Below are 6,410 nucleotides of genomic sequence, written 5' to 3' on the forward strand. Positions count from 1 at the left end.
AAGTTTATAATAAATGTCCAAGGTCTATGTTATTAGGTTTAAAACATCCCATATTATACTGCAAATTGTCTTGAATTTCTAGGTCCTATTTCTACCAGATCTAAAGTTCAGAAATGCACAGAAAAGTTAAGGAGCACATATACCAACTCACACATTAAATCATGCATGCTACACCTTGTAGATAAAAGTCCTTGTTTAGAAGGCAGGGGAGGGGTGGTGATAGGGGGCAAGGAGAGGAGGTTTTCTTCCCATACTTCATGGCACAACTGCTGAGTAAGAAGAAACCTTGTCTATATTTGTTTGCAAAAGGGAGACTGGAGCATTTCTGCTCCTTGTGGCAGAGGGAGAGTGCAGGAACCTCTCTGGCCACCCAGATGTTCAGAGGTAAAGCCCAGTGAAAGGGGAAAACAGACAAGAGACTATTTACAAAGTTCTGGCTTTAAAACATGCTTTCTAGGAGCGTCATGGAAATGCAAAGTAGATATCAGTACCTAACCTGTCTTCTCCCACTCTATAAGGTGTAAGGAAATGAATCACATTTGCAGAAAAGCAATGCAGCTGAGGCAGCCCTTAACAAAATGCTTTCTCCAGGTGCCTTGCTCCCACAGTCAGTCTTATGCTAGAGCAGCAGGTAGCTCATTAGCCGTGAGGAGGAGTTAGATGGCCTCACAAGTGCCACTTGCCAGGAGATTTGAGGACAGAGAGGTCAAGGCTCTCCCAGGGCATGGGCTGGCGGGATGGCAGGCCTGGGCTGGCAGGAGGCAGATGTGGGCTTCCCCAGCTCATAGGGTCTGGCCAGACAACAGCAATTTTTCAGAGCTTGAGCCATGAAAACTTTCCAAACTCAAAAACCAGCCTGCCAATCCCAAGTCCTTTCCCAGACACATTTTAAAAAATAAAAATAAATTTTAAAAATTAAATAAAAGCAAAGCCTTCATGGGATAAACCACAGACAACATCTCAATCCCTCCCTGCTTATGTGAACCTTATCAAATCTAGGCAATATTCTCCATATCCAGAAGAGCATGAAGCAATATTAAATTAACCATTAGCTTCAATTTATGACAAATCCTTTATTGAACTTTAATACTTTGTGCAAAGAGAGAGATGTTTGCATGTAGGCTTTTTGTGCTCACACCTTTTGGTTTTTTAATTAGAGGCTGTTCTGCCAAGTTGCTCGCCTAGTAGGAAGCCTGGCTTTTACCCATCTTTCTCCTAAAACACAACCAACGTAACAGGCCTTGTGCAATCAAACACTATGGCTCTGATCCTTAAAAACAACATTTGAAAGAGCAGGTGTCTTCTGACGAGCCTGGCGCTCTGCAGATGGGCAAGACAATGAAGTAGCATGGAAGTGCCATCTCGCTCCGCAGAAACCGAACCAGCAGATGGGTAATGGGGCTGTTCTCGGGAGGAACGCGGGGTCATTATTAAATGGATAGAAACTGTTGTTCATAAGAGACAGTTGTACAAATGTAAACTCTTCTTTACTGCCATGTTAGATTTATCACAATGCAAACAACTGTCAATAAGAGGGTATTTGTTCTTCCCCCAGCACCACAAGGCCATTTGAAGCAGATATGTACCTCACTGGTGTGTTAATCCAGAACTATTCATCATTCAAAAAATGATCAGAATGTTCATCCTCCTCAAGTCCTTTGTTCTCCCCGTGCAATCCCTTTCATTCCTGTACAAGGTAAATTTGTTAACTAACTGTGTGAGGAGCACCTATGTAGGTACTTAAGGCCTTTCCTTATGAGAGAGAGAGAGAGAGAGAGAGAGAGAGAGAGAGAGAGAGAGAGAGAGAGAGAGAGAGAGAGAGAGAGAGAGAGGAAGGAAGGAAGGAAGGAAGGAAGGAAGGAAGGAAGGAAGGAAGGAAGGAAGGAAGGAAGGAAGGAAGGAAGGAAGGAAGGAAGGAAGGAAGGAAGGAAGGAAGGAAGGAAGGAAGGAAGGAAGAAAGGAAGGAAGGAAGGAAGGAAGGAAGGAAGGAAGGAAGGAAGGAAGGAAGGAAGGAAGGAAGGAAGGAAGGAAGGAAGGAAGGAAGGAAGGAAGGAAGGAAGGAAGGAAGGAAGGAAGGAAGGAAGGAAGGAAGGAAGGAAGGAAGGAAGGAAGGAAGGAAGGAAGGAAGGAAGGAAGGAAGGAAGGAAAGAAAGAAAGAAAGAAAGAAAGAAAGAAAGAAAGAAAGAAAGAAAGAAAGAAAGAAAGAAAGAAAGAAAGAAAGAAAGAAAGAAAGAAAGAAAGAAAGAAAGAAAGAAAGAAAGAAAGAAAGAAAGAAAGAAAGAAAGAATCTTTCCAAATGAACTGGCATACAGCCATTATTCACTGTATTCACTATGACATTTGGTTTGAAGAAGAATGCCTTTACTTCCCCTCATAAAATTTCAATTGTGCTTTGCTTGGCTAGCAGCTGAAAAGAGAAACCTTCTCTCTTTGGCTTCCATTTTTCTGAAGAATGGCAGCTCTGCAAGAAAATGTGCTAACAGACAAGCAAGCACACCATTTTTGCTGGAAATCCAAGAAGCTGCTGCAGCACTTGAAAAAGCAATTTGGAGACAAAAGAGGCTGACTCTGCTACCCAGCTACAAGGTCTGTGCTGCTTACACCCCAACACTCAGAGACAGCAGAAGCACTCCCAGAAATATGGGAAAACAGAAAAACAGACTGCCCTAATCTTCCCTCAGTCTGCCAAACATCACCAAGACCCAACATGTAATCTTTACAGTCCTATCCATCACTGGGATAACAGGATCTTCTGCTATCATTAATTTTTCAGTCCCAGTGGTAGTAGCCTCTGCTGAAATGCTTAAGGAGATGGATGAAAGTTCTACAGTTGACAGGGAAAAGGCAATTCATAGCATCATACAGTACTCAGTTTAACTCTTTTTTTTTCAAGAACCCAGAAAGTTCTGTTCTTAAACCAATGTTTTTGGGTCTTAAAGCAATGTTTGCAGCTTCAAGCATTATGAAATATCAGTTCCTCTAGAAACACATCCCCACGCCCACATGTGCACACATAGGGGACATAGTCTTGGACTAGCACTTCTGCACAGGAACCTCAGTCAACATACAGACTGAAGAATGAACCTCAATGACAAAGGTTGGCTGGTTTTTGAGTGTAGAATTAGCAAAGACATATAATTTCATCAATTAACAATAAAATAACATAAAATAAAATAAAATAAAATAAAATAAAATTATAAAACCACCCCAGCAGTACTACAAAGGAAATTAATTTTTCTTACTTTGTTATTTTAAAAAATATTTTCCCAAAAAGAGATTAACAGGTAGAGACTGACTGACCTTGAAGTGTTACCCCATTATCTTCTATCCAGCAGAAAAAAAATTCCACAAATTATTTTATAGGCACCTGGCTCATTATGTCTCTACAAATTAAATCCTCATTTATCTATATGCACCAAGCAGTACCTATTCATTGCCTTCACTTAAAAACACATTGCCCTTCTTTCTAGCCTTGTTAATTTCCAGATGCTAATTAAATTTATACTCATAAATGTATCTGTTTAGCATGCATGACTAGATCATCCCTCAATATCCATTATCCATTGTACATTCCAACATGTTTACTTAATGCTTTTGTTTTGCTTTGTTTTGTTTGGATCCATTTCCATCGGTTTAAAAGAGGGAGCTTATGAATTTAAGTTTCCCATTTTGATGTTGTGTGGCTGGATTCTCAGGCTTAGTGATTTTGTAAATACCTTTGTCTTAACCCACTGTGAGGCAGGGCTATTTTTAGATTATACTAACACACTACAGAAGAGCAGAATGGGAAAAAAACACTGAAAAGCAGCATTTGGGGACCTTTATTGGGCCTTTTGGTGAAGGCAGGGAATCTTTTTCTCCCCAGCCCTGCCCTGCCTGCTGCAAAGCCTTGCTGTGTGCTGTTTTCTTCATGGCCTGATCTGTTCAGTGCAACTGGCACAGCCCAAATTGAGTCTCATCAGGGAAAGACTGTGACTCGGACTATGTGTCCGAGTTCCAGCCCAACTCCTCTTGCAGGTTTGCAGGATGCATTCAGGAGGATGAGCTAGTGGCACTGCCAAACTCTGTTGCCTTAAAATGTCCCCCAGGGGAGGGGGGTATCCAGCTGCAGTGCACAGCCACTGAGATAAGTCTCCTAAGGAGAAAACCCAAAAAGTCCCTAACCCCTTCCCTGCTCTTCTCCCTCACATGGCAGTGACGTTCTCCCTTCCCTGCCCAGACCTGCCACACCGGGCAGCAGCCCAGCCATCACTGGCTGTCCCTGCTGCTTCCTCCTGGATTTCCCCAGCCACCATGGGGCTCTCAGAGGAGGAACAATGAAAGGCAGATCATTCCTCTTCTTTCTTTCCAAGCATGTAACAACTGCCTAGTCTCCTGTTCTCTCCACACTCCCAGTTTTTGGTGTTTTGCACTTCGTTGGCATCAACTAATGCCACTAACTTCAGTCTGCAACTTGGTGATTTGCTCTCATAAAGCATACTTGTCCAATGAAAATCTGGAGATTTCAACAATCATTCCTATTTCAAAATGGGGTTAATAATCTGGCTTTTAGCAGTGGAGAGCATTTTGAAAAAAAATATGCAAGTTTTTTTCCTCTTCCCTCTCCCTTACTAAAATCCCTAATTTTGTTATACTGAGTTAAATCATCTGGGGAGGGCTTCAACCCAGTTTAACATTTCACAGCACAGACTCCATATAGACATACTGCTACTTCATTTCAGTAAAATTAAACCTCAGGTCTGTCTTAGACTCCTAAGCATCTCATTCCAGGCTGCGCCTTCTGCCCTCCCCACTCCTTTCCCCAGCACAGCTGCAAAAACCCACGGCACTGACTTCTAGCATGAATCTTGCTATGGGAGAGCAATGTGTAGCACAGGAAATGCACCTGGCCATGAAGAGCAACAGGGGGGCACAACGCCCACAGATTCCCTCTAGCAGAGGTCATTGCAGCTGTTTGTTGGGACACAGATGAATGCTGATTCAATCCCCAAAACTATCTGATTTGATTGGCATCAAGTGTATTTTGAATTAGATCAGTTCAATGCAAAACAGAACTTACCCTCCATTTTCTCTATGGAAAACATGACTGTGCAAAGCCTGCATTTTTCTTTTGAGAAAATATCTGTGAAGAAATCTCAGTGAGGAAGTGGTAGACTTGAAACTGTGATGCTTACTTAGGCCAAACTCCAAGTTGGTTTTAACTTACCCCCAATGCACATCCAAACTACCAAAACATATCACTGTTCACAAACTTAATGAAAAAGATTCCTTAAAAAAAAAAAAATAATCTACAACTATTCTAAAGAGGATTACTTGACTGATTTATTTAGCTTTTAAGTGTTACAGAAACGGCCTGGTTGGAAAAAAGAGCAAATACAGCTCTTGTCAATGTGGCTGACATTACTGCCAGTAAGGAGAGGAGACTCTGACCCACCATAGGAAATACCTGAGCCTCTCCGTGCTGCACAGTGCAAAGGCAAACACGATGCAGGTACTGGTTAACTTACCCACCACCGAATCAACGATTTGCTTCAGCACAGGCTCTGCAGTGATATTTCATTCACTCTAACACAGACAATCATTATCTGCATGTGGGTGCTGAGAGGACGAGGCACGAGCGTGGAAATCAAGGTCAAGGAAGCAAGCAAAATTCCCCCATTTATCCCATGGACCAGTTACTCTATTCTGCAATAACTCGGGTTAACAAATAACATAATAAAGATTGGCGTGCTGCCAGGATGACTGAATTGATTCCTACACTGCACAGCACAAATCTTTTGATCTCCCCATAAAGAATGGGAAATTATAGCCACAGTGGGTACCTCACAGGAAAAGCAAATAAAAATGAAATGAACATTTCTAGCAGTTTTGACCTTGCTTTGGGGAATACTGCTTTAAATTTGATTGCCCTGCCCACTTATTATTTCACGAGAAGACACAAGCAAGTCACAAAGACAGTTTTTAGTATTCTCTTTGATGAGGTATAAAACTGGATAGTCTTCTCCCACCCACTTTTTTTTGTTTTGTTTTGTTCATATACTCAACAGAATAGATTTTATCCAGGCTTTGATTTGATTTTCAGGATTTCTGGTGGGAAATTCTTCCAGCAGATATTTTGCTTCCATTGGGGTTTATGGTGCTATTCTGTCTAATTATTTCTGGCATTTTGCCCATCAAATTGCGAGTTTCTTCAAAGGAACGAAATGACAGGAGGCCTCCTTTAGAGCAATCACAGACAGGGTTTGAATTTTGTTGTCTTGGAAACAAGCTAGTTCTTGTCATTGAATATATTCATAAAATAATGGTTGAAACATCACTGATAATAATGGGCTTTTTCCTTGTCAAAATTCATGTTCTGGGGACCTCACTGCAAGGGGCTCTGTCAAAGAGTTTTTGCAGATGTTGAAGCT

General features: G+C 41.7%; 1 long non-coding RNA gene across 1 annotated transcript in view; it reads right to left on the minus strand.

Moving 5' to 3' along the window:
* Positions 1-5,563, minus strand: part of LOC127385874 (uncharacterized) — a 150,568-nt gene extending 145,005 nt beyond the window's left edge. The window contains exon 1 of the long non-coding RNA XR_007889765.1: positions 5,508-5,563. This is a non-coding gene — a long non-coding RNA (uncharacterized LOC127385874). The remainder of the gene's footprint in view (positions 1-5,507) is intronic.
* Positions 5,564-6,410: the final 847 nt, after the last annotated feature.

Source organism: Apus apus, chromosome 5 (genome assembly GCF_020740795.1).
Source record: "Apus apus isolate bApuApu2 chromosome 5, bApuApu2.pri.cur, whole genome shotgun sequence".
In the NCBI taxonomy this organism is placed as follows: domain Eukaryota; kingdom Metazoa; phylum Chordata; class Aves; order Apodiformes; family Apodidae; genus Apus; species Apus apus.